The sequence below is a fragment of the Musca autumnalis genome, unplaced genomic scaffold, assembly GCF_047663935.1.
Source record: "Musca autumnalis isolate F117 unplaced genomic scaffold, ASM4766393v1 scaffold_1, whole genome shotgun sequence".
In the NCBI taxonomy this organism is placed as follows: Eukaryota; Metazoa; Arthropoda; class Insecta; order Diptera; family Muscidae; genus Musca; species Musca autumnalis.
In genome coordinates this window covers 4,900,536-4,915,541 of record NW_027411644.1, presented here as the reverse complement: position 1 = coordinate 4,915,541, position 15,006 = coordinate 4,900,536, and the positions used below count along the sequence as shown (strand labels likewise).

Genomic DNA, 15,006 nt, shown 5'->3' with positions numbered 1-15,006 from the left:
TTGACTCTGAAACCAAAAAAGCTTGGGAAATCATTCCAAATAGTGTGTATGAACATTTAGTCAACTCGATCCCACGCAGATGTCAGGCAGTGATCAATCAAATATTGAGCTTTCTATGAAAAAAAGTATAGCTCTGTTCCAGAACTAAAAAGTTTTTAAAATTTTTACCACTTTTACACATTTTGCGTTCCCGTACACAAAATTTATATGAAAATCGTTTACGACTTTTACAACTTTTACCACTTTATAAAGTACGGGAACAGGCCATTTGTGCCCTTAATTATGTGCACGGTTAGAAATTGTCGAAATAACAATTTTCATTAAAATAATCCTATATTTGTAGATTGGTTTAATCACATATGATGTAATAAGAGCTGGTTTAGGTTAACCTAATTATAAAAACGTTTGGACAAAAATGTTTTAAACAATTTCAGGTATTGGTTCAAATATGTTTGACAAGGGGCTGTCCCTAATTAGTCGCACGGAGCTGTAGTTCCAGCCGTGCAATAATTCCTTTCATTTTTATAATTAATTTTCTTCATTTAATTCCACACTCACTTCGATCTTTCACGTTCGTTTCCTTAATATATCGCTTCAATTTATTTTTATTTCAATTAATCCACCAAAAGATGAAAAAAATGAGATTCGTTCAACTACTTCACTCTCGGAACTATTTGGAACGAAGAAAATAAAAAGAACGACGAAAGAGAAAGATTCATTGAACTATATCGGCCTGGGAACTATTTGGAACATAGGAAATAGAACGATAAAAGGGAAAGATGAAAGATTCATTGAACTTTATCGCTCTCGGAACTATTTGGTACTATATTAAGGAACTAGTTAATTTTGGAAAAAGGAACTAGAAAGATCGATCCGCTCCAGGAACTAGATTGTCCAACTCTATTGGTTTGTAGATCAAAATGCCATCATTAAATCCATTTGGAATTTTTCACACCGCAGGCAATATCGGTTGGGAACATGGACTTAGGAGGTATCGTAATATGGAGGTATACCAAAATATATACCAATATTGAACATCTTCTGCAGTCCCAAGGAAACCAAATTACACATTTTCAGCGCAATCGATTGAAAAAGGTGACCAAGACCCTCAAAATAAGTAGAATCAAGAGTTTCCATTATATAGACGAAACATGAACCTATATTGGAAATTTTCTGCAAACAGGTGTTCTACCCTGAAAAACTTGGATCCATATTTACTAAGATTTCAAATGAATCTCTCAGAGCTACATGTACAGTTCGTTGCGTCAATGAAATGGGTACATTATATAGGTTCCCCATTTATCAGAATTTCTTAAATTTGAAAAAAGTCGTAGTTTTTTGTATTATACCGTTTTTCAAACGTTGCAAATAAATAGAAATACTTGTAAAATCCTAGAAAAAAATAAATCGCTTATAGCATTCAGGCAAACCATGTGTAACTGTCAACAATTTAGGCTATGCAAAGAAAATGAAAATAAAAATCTAATTACTGGATGTCTTCTCCTTGTCTAATGCTAATTATTCTTCTTATCTTCTTCGTTGTGTGAAACTCTATTTTTAGTGAAAAAGTATGTGAGAGGGCCTCACTTAGCCGATGTCATAGAAGGAATGCTGCAGTCACGACCAACCACAAAATCACAAAAGCAAGCATCATCTCCGTGAACAACAGAAAACAAACAATCGCGACCAAACAGCAATCATCCATCCTGACGGCCTGATTCTTCGTAACAGTACCATTTTACAATGCGTAACGTAAACACACGAATTGAATGAAAACGCGTGCCAGTCTCTTTCACTCGATGCAAAGAGACATTTAAAACCGGCAAAATCGTGGAAGAAGAAGTTATTTTTTCGGTTGCATTAGAAATCGAAAGTGCAGTGAAACCAAAAGTGCTATCGCATGAACTGAAAATAAAAACAACCAAATCCACAAGAATTGAAAGAAAAAAAAACATCTATCCATCTAAATCTAATTCTATGTAAAAGGAATTGGACATCTAGATGAACTTGCAGTGCATGTCCTATAAATGGAAATGGTCGAAGGCACCTTTTAGAGATTTTTTTGTGCGGAAAAAGTCACTTAAAAGGCAACAGCCGGGCAAATATTGCAACGGAATTGGATTTTCAGTGAAAAAAGACTAAAGAACCAGGAAAGTGTAAAGAATTTTGTGTTTTTCGTCCAAATGTTCAAATAAATTTCAATTTTGCCAGAAGACCAACAATGGAGAGAGTAAGTGCCAAGTTTTTTTTGAATTGTGCTTTTTTTTTGAGGTGAATGCATTACGCACACCATTACTTTTCTATATAAAATTAAACAAAATAATATAAAAAAAACCGTTTTATTTTTAAACATTGTCATTAGAGTTTCTGTTAGTTGTTGTTTCTGCTCTTGTTTTTGTAAAGTTATTGAAAGAAACATCATTACAAAATCTAAATCTCATTAATCAAGAGATAAATATATTCGGTGTGTTGCGTGTGTTGCGAGAGTGTGTGTAGAAATTGGGAAAACAAATTTTGCAAGAATTTTCTCGTCATTCTTCGCCTACTTCTTTGTCTTAAAATTTATTTAAAACATATTGTTAGAGAATGTGCAAATTATGAGAATAATTTTTAAAAATAAAAGCATTTTGAATATTCGTCCAAGTGAGAAATGAGAGCTCTGACAGTTTTGGCCGTTGTGTTGTGCTCACGCTAGTAAAGTTTTTTGTGTTGGCATTTCAAAGCGTTCTAAAAGCTTTCAAACAAATGAACAATATGTGTATTTGCTGTTGTTAGTTACTGCTGCTCTACCTTCATTCATAATTTTTGAACTTTAATTTGGCTGCAAAGTAACGTGTTTAGCAAATTGTTCAAACAGAGAACTATGACAGTGTTGCCACATTGGGGCCCAGCATTAGACGTTGGGCGATGTTTTCTACCATCAATTTGATTTGCATAATAGGCGGCACAGTATTGGCAACTTAAAATTCAACCTAATTGACCCAACAAGTATTTGGACAAATACGTCATTTATTTGACAGATATTCAATTGAATTGACAATCTGAATGACGCATTTCTATTAAAAGCTGTTGAATGAAATGCGACTTTCTTGTTGCATTTATTTTCAACATTTTTTTGAATAATAAGAACTAAAACCAACTGTAAAATGAAATAAAATACGAAGGGAATATAAGTTCAGACACCTCTGTGATTTCTGCCTGGGTCTTTGGCTTGAGAATACAACAGTTCCGCAAAAGTTTGGTTGGCACATATCATTACTTACTGCATTACCAAGTAATGAGAGCTCATTAGGCATGTTAATACAAAACATTTGTAATCTTACAACAATAATTCTAATATTTAAAGGACATTAGTATACTTATTATACCCTCAGCATTTATGCTAACGCGGCAAAATGTGCATACGGTCAAAATCTGCATTATCGAAATTGGAGTTGATTTAGCCATGTCCGGTCCATTCGGTCCAAAATTTGGCTTTCGTAATACTTTTTCCAAACTTAGTTTAATTTCGAAGATGGATTATATCGGTCCATTCCTTCAGGTGCCTCCACCACTAAAGTTCGGAAATGTTCGGAAAATTTGTGCGCACGATAACTCTTGAAGGAATTAACCGATTTGGTTCATACTTTGCAAATCGTGAAATTTCTACCAGAATTAAATGATGTTCCAATATGGACTCAATCGGTCCACTCCTTCGGGTACCCACCACACAAAATTTCGGAAAAGTTCAGTTTAGGACCTGCTCTCGAATCGCTTTGATTTTTGTTGTAGCAACTTGTATTCACTGCCCCCCCATGCGGCGGTATAAGTTTCATTAGGGGCAAGTCCATACTTCCTGGGAAAATAGCCTGAAAGGTTCAAAAAAAACCCTATGACACCGTGTGTAGTGGTCGGAGCGCAACATAACTCTCGAACGGATCTGCCGATTCGGTCCAAAATGTGGCCTTCGTAATATTTTGTGCAAACTTAGTTTAAGTTCGAAGATAAGCCATATCGGTCCACTCCTTCAGGTACCCACACAAAAGTTCAAAAATTCTTGATGGGAGTGACCGATTTGGTCCATACTATACAGATCCTAATATATCTACCAGATATAGGTCAGGTTCGAATATGGACTATATTTGTCCACTCCTTTGGGTACCTCCCACACAAAATTTTGGATAAATTCACTTTAAGACCTGCTCCCGAATCACTTTGATTTTTGTTGAAGCAATTTGCATTCGCTGCCTCAATTACGACAGTAAAAGTTTTATCAGGGGCAAATCCATACTTCTTGAGATAACAGCCCGAAAGTTGTAAAAACCCCTGGTGGCTGGAGAGCTCGAACCGAATACTGCGTTCGTCCACACTTTGGATATGGAAATATTTCTTCGAATATTAGATGAAATTCGAAGGTGGTGCTTATAGGTCCACTCATTCCGGTACCTCCCCCACAAAAGTTCGAAAATATTCGCTAAAATGGTACGCGCGATATCTCATAGACGTAGCAACCGATTTGGTCCAAACGTTGGATCTCTAAATATTGTCGAAACTTAGTTTATGTTCAAATTTGGGTCCTATCTGTCCAACCCTTGAGGTACCACGCACACTAATGTTCAACATTTTTGTGTTGTTAAGGTTCTGTTCGAAGACATTTTTACCGAAGGTTTTCCTAGTGGTCCTGTTTACAGCGATATTATGTTTTTCGTAGGCGGTTCATACGTCCATCATTTTGAAAACCCCCCTAAATATAAAATTTTTTTTGGGAAAAAAGTATTTCAATCCACACAGGTTGAGGGTATATCTCTGTCGGCAAAGCCTACTAATACTTTTTTACTTGTTTTATTAGTTTTTATGCTGGAAATAGTACAAATTCATAAGTGGTTATTTATGGAAATTTTGCATATTTGGAATAAGTGGTTAAATATGTACTTAAAAAACATATTTAAGGAAGTATTTCCTTGCTATGACATCCCCATGTAAAAATAATGAGTTTGACGGTCAATTTATAAGTAGATACTACTGGCAACATTCACTGAATAAAGGCATTACTTGGTAATGAGATGTGTTGCTAGGTTCTCTGTCAAGTTATTTATTTATTAAAAACTATTTTATCGACGAATGATTCAAAGATAAACATTCCTCTATTTAAATTTAATATTAATATGTATATTTTATTTTCCTCCAAAGCCACAATCATCTGGTAACGTCAATTTAATTTGTTATTTCGCTTGGCGCTGTGCTTTCTTGTTGTTGTTTTTGTTTTTGTTTATTTTACGAAAAAGCAAAAACATTTTCGGCACTATGAAGCAGCCAAAGCTTTGCCAGACTAGTTAGTCAATCGGTGTCCGACCGAAACGAAAGATCTCGCTTTCCCTAAAGAGAACAGAATTCTAATCAGAATAATTTTCTTATTCTTAATTAATTAAATAATTTATATATAGAACTTTTTACTTATCGACAACGTCTTCAAGAAATTTAGACTTTAAGAGAAAGAAGTATTCGCAACAAAACGTCATACATAGTTCAGTAGTAATTAACGAACAGCAACATATCGAATAAATCAAGGAAAAAACAACAACTACAACAGTAATAACAATTTAAATATAGCAAGCACACACATAGATATTAAAATACATATACATATTACGAACGAACATTTTATCCACATCCTTACGGTATTAAAACAGAAAACGAATTCAAAATAAACATACGCACCCACGTACATCAGATATCAATTGAATAAATAATTGATAAATAAAATACTAAAGCAAAAAACAACAACAAAAATTAAACTAAAATTGTATAAAGTTCTATATGAGACGGAAATAAGAAAATTAAAAAAGATAAAAAGAAAGATAAAACAAATATTTATTGAATCTATTCAATATCGAGCAAAGACAATATAAATCCCGTTAACAATTCTGCGATAAGTGAACAAAAAAACAAACACACAGAAAGTGAGAGTGAATAGTTAAAAAAGAGAGTGACGTCACTTCCCGCTATGCGAAATTTGTTTATTAGTAATGCAATTTTGGGTGACTAAATTCACGGATCGAAGAATATATACCTAAAATACATATATGTATTTATATATACATGCTGATATACATACATGCACACATATTGCTAGAAAAGCAATTGCAGCTTACATTATTTGTGAGATAATAGAACCGTTATTTTTTTAGCTGCATGTGAATTAATTCAAGTGTCATCATCATCAGTAACAAAGTGTCAAATACATACATACATACATGCATACAATTGAAAACAAGTGTCAATTAAATTGATGTAATTGAGAAAACAACGACGTCAAAAGAGAACACCAAACTGCAAAGCTGAAAACAAAAGTGTCAGTGTAAAGTGGCATTGTAAATAGCAACAAAAAGAATTATCCATTAAAGGATTCAACAGGTGTTGGTAGGTATCTTATTGAAATTTGGTATAAGATTTTTATTTAAATGTATAATAATAGGTAAAGCGAAATGACGGAAGGGCAGTGGGCAAACATTGGCTTTCATGGAACTTCAAGACTAGGCCAATGCACTATAGGTAATTTGGCCTGTTTTTGAGGCAAAAATTAATAGCGGTGGACTTATGGGCTTTTTATACATTTTTAATGCTTTATATGCAAAATTAAGCAAAAACAAAGAATTACACAGTAGAATTCGGATATAGCGAAAATCGGTTATAAGAAACTACGTTTATAACGAACAAAGTCTTGTGTTCCCATAGTTTTTTTCTTAAAATTTGTACACACATTCATCTTCTTAAAATGACAACTATTATAACGAACAAAAACGAGTAGAATTTCTTACAATTTGTTAGAATTTTTACCTATTGTATTCATTCCAACCCAATAAACGCGGTTAAAACCATAAAAAGGTTATAATGAACTAAAATATTGATCCGACAAAAAAAAAACATTGATATGTATAAAATATTGATTCGCGAAGAGATCTTTACAAACGTTATTTTTTTTAAAGACCAGATAAACCGCGCTATCATGATCCCTAGGTAGAACGTATTACAGATATATGGCCTGTTCCCGTACTTTATAAAGTGGTAAAAGTCGTAAAAGTTGTAAAAGTCGTAAACGATTTTCATATAAATTTTGTGTACGGGAACGCAAAATGTGTAAAAGTGGTAAAAATTGTAAAAACTTTTTAGTTCTGGAACAGAGCTATAATTAACAAAATGTCGTGGTTAACATTTTTATACATTTTTACAACACATGGTGAAAATATCTTTAAAGAAAATGAATTTTGAGTTCAAATCGGATGCTATTTTGTGTTTAATATTTTCTTCACCCAAAAAAAAAAAAATTAAAAAAACATTTTATTGCAAGGAGGGCACCTTCAAAAAAGTCATATAACTCAAAAAACGCAAAATTGCACACTGGTATATTATGTAGTTGATTCAGAACCCACAAAAAAACTTAAACTGAATTTCTTAAAATTTTCAAGATAAATATTGAACAAAACAAAAAAACATTATATATTTGAAAATTATGAGAAATTCAGTTATAGTTTTTTGTGGGTTTTTTTCAGACTTAAACCACTATACTCGTAACTTAGCCATTTGTTAACCGATTTAAAAAATAATAACTTGTTCGAAAGATATTATTCACCTCTTTAAAAGGATCAATAAAAATCCGTTGCGAAAAAGAAGATACGTCCGTTTAAATTTGAAAATGTAAGAAACCAAGATTTTTACTACTTTTACTATATAAAAATAAAACGAATATAAATATAAAAAATAAAACGAAGTGACCCAAACGAACTAAAGGTATTGTCGTTGTCCATGGATCCCAACACGATATAATTTCACATCAGAACGCTTGACTATTTTTCTGGGCAACTTTTGTAGCACAGTGCCATTTATCGACATTTTTCGAAAAGTTTGCACCTTCTCAAGGCCAAAACTGTCTGAGGGAGCGTTACAACAATTTTATTCCTAGTGATTGATCGAAAATCTCAATGGTTTGGTTGTTTTATGCCAAAATGTCCAAAAAAACGTGGATAAAAATTTAAAGTCAAAATCGGGAGGCTCGATTTTCACCGTAGACCTATGCTCTAGTGGACTTTTTTGCTCAGTTCAATCCCAGGAATCAGAAACGTGAAGGGCCCATTAGGTTTTTTTCCTTCCATACAAATGGCCCCGGCCTAATGTATATCCATATTAACTGGGCTAAAACACTGTTGTTTGACTTCACAGCTGGCATTCTCCTGCTGCGATGGAGGGTGGCTCCGAATACCGCATTCACACTGTAACTTCTAATGTAATCAGTGGAATGCAATTCATTACTACATAATACGGTCGTTGATCTAGAGATTTCATGCCTTGGTTGGGGACGCCTGTACACCAAATTGTGGAAGGGATGCTCACGGCGATAACATCTAAGCAGGTACAGCATCGAAAACATCTTGTTGTGCTGATGCACCGGTTAAAATATTTGTCTCCTCATGAAGATGATCCACTGGTGTCATGTGGAGGCACCCTGTTTAAGTCCCCAGGGCGGCATTCTGGCAGAATTGATTATTTATCCACTAACATTTGCATACGAGGGCGGTTCGATAACTTTCTGTTCAAAATTGTTGGGCGCCATTTGACATTTCCATTGTAAATTTTGACATTTTTTTTTGCACAAACGTACTCAGGACGGTTTGTTATACGACCATATGTTATGTTGTTTACAGTGCCTTATAAAATCACTTTGCAAAAAAAAAAAAAAAAATGGAATTTACTTGTGAACATTTTCGTCCGATAATTTTTCAAAACTTTCGATGTGGATAATCACGGCAAGAGTGCATCTAATTAAATCTTTGTATGTCGATAAAGTGGGTGCCACCGTGGTGCAATGGTATGCACACCCGCCTTGGGTTCGATTCCCCGGCCAGGCAACATCAAAACACTTTTCAACGGTGGCAAAATACCCCTCAGTAATGTTGGCGACATTTCCTGAGTATTTCACCCATGTAAAACTTTTCTACAAAAGTGGTGTATTAGACACGTCGTTCGGACTAGGCGATAAACTGTAGGTCCCATATCATTGAGCTAATATGAATCGGGGTGCACTCATTGATATGAGAGAAGTCTCCCTTGTCCCTTATGGGATGTTTGTGGAACAATTATAATTATGTCGATAAAGGGCCGTCTTATAGCACTATGAAAAACTGGTTTAATGAATTGAGTCGTGGCCGACACTAGCTAAAAACGAAGGTCTTGTGGGTCGTTTAAAAACGGAATATGAACGGATAATGCAAGATACCATGAGATAGAGGCATCTTTGGGCATTCATTCCACCAACTAACATTTGATATTACATGCACACCTGGCCGCAAAAATGGAGGTTCCTTGTTGGATCCAGCACAATTTGACAAACGCTCATATTTTTGCAAAGAAATTGTGAATAAATACGATCGCGGTGCTTCAAACGTCGTTTATAAGATCGTCACAGACGACAAATCTTGGATTAATCGATTTTTCGACTATTCGATCTTGGTCTAAAACTAAAAATGCGATTTTTCGGTCTTACGGTTATTTCAGTTGTCTTAAAACTCGACTTTTCACTTTTTCATAACCGCAGAAAATCGATTATAATCGACTATTCGTCGATTTTCGAGTTTTCTTTTGAAACTGTAAAACCGCCAAGTCCACAATCTATCGGCAAACTCGAAAATCGATCGCAAGATAATCGATTATGCGATTTTCCCTCCAGACAAAAGTCGACTACGATTTTTAGATTTTTGACTGCAAAAAGTCGATTAATCGATTAACCGAAAGTCGACTTACCTATCCCTATCTTGGATCTAGGCGTATAAGCCCGAAACAAAACAACAATCGAACGTTGGTGTCTTCGAAGATGAGTCAAATCCAACGAAAGTTGTTCATGGAAGAAGCACTTCGAAGCAAATGTGTCGCAAGTTTCTTCGGCAAAACTGACAATGTGGCGACTATACGGCAGTAATGTATGATGGTTAATTCTGAGTGGTAGACTACAATTTGTTTGTCTGAAGTCTCCCGAGAAATTGGAAAAACAAACAAGAGAACACGAATCATTGTGCACCATGAGAATGCGAGCTCTCACACATCGACCGGGCAAAACGTGGAATTGATGGCCGTACAGCCCTGACTTGGCAACCAATGACTTCATTTTATTCCCGCACATGAAGAAAAAAAGGCGTGGTTAACTATTTGCTTCACCAGATTACAGCATAGGGTTCAAAAACCATGTTTTGGAGACACCTCCAATCGGAAAAAAAGCGTCAACAATTGCTTTGAGCGCAACCATCATACTGGAGGCTACTTAAGAGAACACTAAAACTATTGTTGATGATAATTATTCCCATTTGTATTGTTAGGCCAGAAAGTTATCGAGCTACCCTCGTACCATACTGGCACCGCATAGCTTACCACGGAACGGCCTATTGCTTGGAAAGAGGTCAACAAGGTTTCTATGTTGCACCCCAAGAGCAGCCAGTCAGCGATTTGAGGACTTTGTTCCTACTTTTGATATTGTCGTAAAAACATGTGGCTTGAGCAGGAGACTTAGACACGCTTTCGAGCGTTATACCCAATATTTTGGGGTAGTTTGTGGACGGAATCAGGACACCATCAGCCAATATTTTCAAGGGGATACTAACTTCAGCTACCCATGTGGTGATGGAAGAACTGTACTCTCTCAGCTATGTAGACATTATGTAAATTTAATACATGTGTCGACGATAGGACCCGACGCCAAGATCGTACAATCACCCACATACATTACGATCACAATGCCGTTTGGAGGGTGTTGAATTTTAGAAAGGAAGAGATTAAACAGTTCCGAAGATATCACGTTGATGTCACCCTGTTCTTCGGGTTTTTAGGTCTCGTTATTTCCGGTAGAATGTTGAATGGAAAACTTAGATCGAATTTGGCTTGACTTTCTTTATTCATTTATCTGGTATCCTTACCAGGCTTCAGTAGCGGGACCACCATGCCAATTTTTCACGCTTTTGGTACAATATGGATGCTAACGATAGATTGAGGATACTTGTCAAATACTTAACTCTGGATTCATCCAGTTGCTTAAGCATTACCATTGAGATTCCGTGTGGACCCATTGCTTTGGATGATTTCGCGTTTCGGATGACAACTGCAACATCGTTCATCGTAAATTGTGGTAGGCACTTTTTCCGCTTGTGTTCTCCTACCAGCCTGTTGACTTCAAGACTACGATGAACCTCTCTTGGCATTTCCCCATTCCTTCACCAATAACGTCAATTGTTAAAAGCCTTTTATCTGACGTAACAGCCGAAGATTTTTCTGCTAATTCTACGAAAATATTTAAGGATTACTGCATCATCGTAGGTATCACATAGCTCCTGCAACCTCCTCCTCCTCCACAAACACCTTAAAATATTAGTCTGAAAGAAAATACAGAAATTCTCGATCAGCATACAATTCTGTCGATTTTACTAAGTTTACCAGTCTGTCCATCTGTTGAAATCAAGACTGGGGTCACAATTTTTAAAAGAAACGAATGAAAGATGCTTGGTATTACGTTTTGGTATAGCCCCATGGTAATGGTACCGTCGATTTGTTATATTTTGCATTTTTTTGGCACATTTTTCAACTGAAATCGATGTGGATCGGTATTTTGTATTCGCAGAGGGTAGACAATAACTGTTCAAAAGATGTTCAGTATAATCTCCATATAAGGGCACAACCCGATTTAAGATTTAAATCACATTTTCCTATAAATTTTATATTCACAAAAAGTAGCAAACATTCTTACAAAAAAATATCTACATACATAGATCCACGTTTAGGTATAGTCTTCATATAACAGTATCCCCCAATTTTATGTATTTCGAGGGTTTTGTCACATTTTTGGACTGAAATGCTGTAATTTGATTTTGCGGTTTCTTATTGGATACAAATACTCAATTTGGAAATTTGTAAATGAAGGTACATATATGCTTTGGTAGGTTGGTTATTGTGAAGAGACTTGCTACATTTTTCTACTTAAGTAGGTAGAAACCCTCCACGCACCAAAATGATCACTATAGGAATACGTTTTGGTGTATGTCCCATATGACGGTACCTCCCGACTTGAAGTATTTTGAATATCGTAAATACTAACATATTTCTTCGCCCGGATCGCCAAAGAAGTTATAGACTCAGTACGATAATCCAAATAACCATAGTTGTTACCTCTCATATGAGTGTTCTGAGTTTAGTCGTTTTTTTTTTTTTGGATAGCTGAAAGTCTCAGATAATATTTACGATATTCTTGACTTCTGTCTGTCTTCTTACCTTTTGTGAGTTTTTAAAAAGAGTCTAAAACATGTAACATGATTTGTACCATCCGCAGTAGGGGCGCTTCCAATAAAACAAATAGTTTAGTTTGTTTTTTCAAAATAGTCTGACTTCATTCCATTGTTGTTGTTTTATTATTTTAAAACAACTAATTTATTAGTAGACAAAGTTTAGCATTGTTCGCCAAGGGGTAAGGCAGGGATGACTAGTTTCGATCCATCAGTTCCCTTGTTTATTGTTTGTGGTATTCTCCACCGAAGTTATTTTTCAATAACTTCTTCAACAAGAAACTTTTTATACCCAAACATCAATCGTCAGCTCGAAGTATAAAGGAAACTTCAATGAGAAGTTTTTCTTTGGCAACATAACACAACTCCGACGAAAGTGTTTGCGAAACAAACCAAACCATTTTCCACTGCTATGTGTCGTTGAATTTCGACGAATGCACATAACAAAATGTTGTTGGTAGCTTGTGGACAATATCCACAAACAAAAAACATGGGAACTGATGAGATCTAGCGGCGTGGATCGAAACTAGTCTTCCCTGCCTTACCCATTGGCGAACAATGCCAAACTTTTTCCACTAATAAATTAGTTGTTTTAATATAATAAAACAACAACAATGGGATTAAGCCAGACTATTTTGAAAAAAAATTGTATTAGCTATCCCAATAAAAAACGACGCTACCAATGTTCCAAATAGTTTATTTTTTGTGAAAAAAAACACTTTTCTCATACCTCAAAAAAAGAGTTGGAAACTAAATTTTATTAGTTTTATGTTTTTTAATTCATTTTTGCTTAAGAAAAAACTAATTTCATAATCCAAAGATATATGTTCGTGTCTGTTTTTTTTATATTCTTCCTAGAGAAAGTTACCAAAACACGTGAAAATCTATCCAAACATTTTGGCAGAATTTCAAAATTTTTGTTGTTTACGGATACGAAAGATTAAAAGAAGATTTTCAATATGATTGATGAACATTTGGTTAGTAATTGTCATATTTAAATGAAACAAAAATAAAATAGAAACTAAAAAAGAATACACTAAAAATAGTTCGAGCGCCATTACAAATTTTGTGAAGAGATTTTTGTTAACAGTAATTAAAAAAATACACATGATTTATGTAGAACAAGACGTGTCCTTCTGTTTATTTTTGTTGCTGGCATAACTTTTATAGGTTTTGTTTTTTTATAATTTGAAATTATATTTTATTAATCATCAAACTAAGTGATTTTTACTAAATTCTACTAAGCAAACCTGTTTATCACTTACCCACCCTTTGATGTTTTCATTTAATATATTTTTGTCATATCTATCAAATTTGGCAATTTCTGTGGGTGTGTGTCATGATAAACAACGGTGTTAATTAGTCATACCGTTCTCTCTAATGGTTTTGTGATTTATTTTAATACATTTTGTTGGGATGAATAGATGCAAATATAGGAGAATGTGTGTGTTTTGAGAAGAAAGTGTGTGTTACTGTACCTAAGAAATTTGAAGCGTTTTGAAATTTATAAAAGAAAAAATTGTAAAATGATCAGAAATAGTAGATTCTTGTAGGTTCTGGAAAAGATCAACAATATGCAAATTTTGTTGTGTTGCATTTTTAATTTTTGGTAGAAATGCATATTTAAAAAATCTTTAACTATCCTCGCAATCGCTTTACTTTAAATAACTATCGTTGAGATAATAAATCACATTTACACCCACCCCTTTTGGAATTAACCAACAATGAATATTAATGTAAGGCAGGCAGGCCTCTAGAGAAATGCCACTTAAAATTTGTCGAAGTCATCAAACCATTATCACTCCGCCAAATGTTCTACGCCAAAACAAAACACTTTTGGAATGATTTCCGTCCTTCCTCATGAAACCATCTATAAATAATAAATTCTAAAATGTTCCTCAATCATTGCTTCCCAAATGAACAAAATCCATTGTAAAGGGAGGAAACTATCCACACGAACTTTGAAGTTCATATCTGTCCACAAATATAGATTAGCAATGATTTGTGTTATGCTTAACAGATGTTGTTGTTGAGCGTCAGAGCATTGTTGTAATTTTTAATGTTTTCGGGGCGTTGTGTCTTTTGGAGCCGTATGACATCACTATTGTCATTGGCCGCCGCAGTGGTGTCAGCTGTAAATATGACCAAAAAGAGCAACAATGAGGAAACTGTCAGACACCATTAATGAACTTGAATATTATTTGTAGTCTGGGGTTTCACTTCTATATTTGGACAATTTCGAGTTTAGAATATGTCTATTTTTGAGGAGGGTTTGCCGGTCGTTTTTGGAGGTTCTTAAAATTATCTGCAGAAGTAGTTTTATAATCTTTGACACATGAAGTAGCAGTCTGACATAATATACATACATACAGACATAGCACATAGCGACATATCGTGTAGCCATTCAAATTATAACGAAAAATGAATTTGGGTTAATTGTTTTTAATTGACTTGCCAGCAAAAATTTGAATTCTGTCATATGATGCCGGCCTCAGCAGTTTGTATGTGATGTTATTTGAATGAATGTTTGTATGTCTCCATTAATGCTGTTTTATTGTTGTTGATGTTGTAATACTAGTTTTAAACGTTTGTCTTTGGTCTAGTTCGCTGCTGATATTGCCAAATTTGGCTAAACCAAGTGCGAAAGAAGATGTTAATTGCTATGAAAATATTCGCTTGTGAAAGCCAACCACATTCAGTAACACCAAAATCG

The 15,006-nt window shown here is 34.7% G+C and overlaps 1 protein-coding gene across 6 annotated transcripts in view; it reads left to right on the top strand.

The window, feature by feature from the left end:
* The first annotated feature begins 1,667 nt into the window (after nt 1-1,667).
* The window catches only part of Pif1A (PFTAIRE-interacting factor 1A), a 181,126-nt gene continuing 167,787 nt past the window's right edge, over nt 1,668-15,006 (top strand). For 3 of the 6 annotated variants that reach the window (XR_012409137.1, XR_012409141.1, XR_012409142.1), the window contains exon 1: nt 5,232-6,399. The gene's annotated coding sequence lies outside the window, so the exon portion shown is untranslated. Of the gene's footprint in view, nt 2,231-5,231; nt 6,400-15,006 lie in introns of those variants that run through there. The other 3 variants (XR_012409138.1, XM_073961519.1, XM_073961498.1) reach the window with 2 other exon arrangements.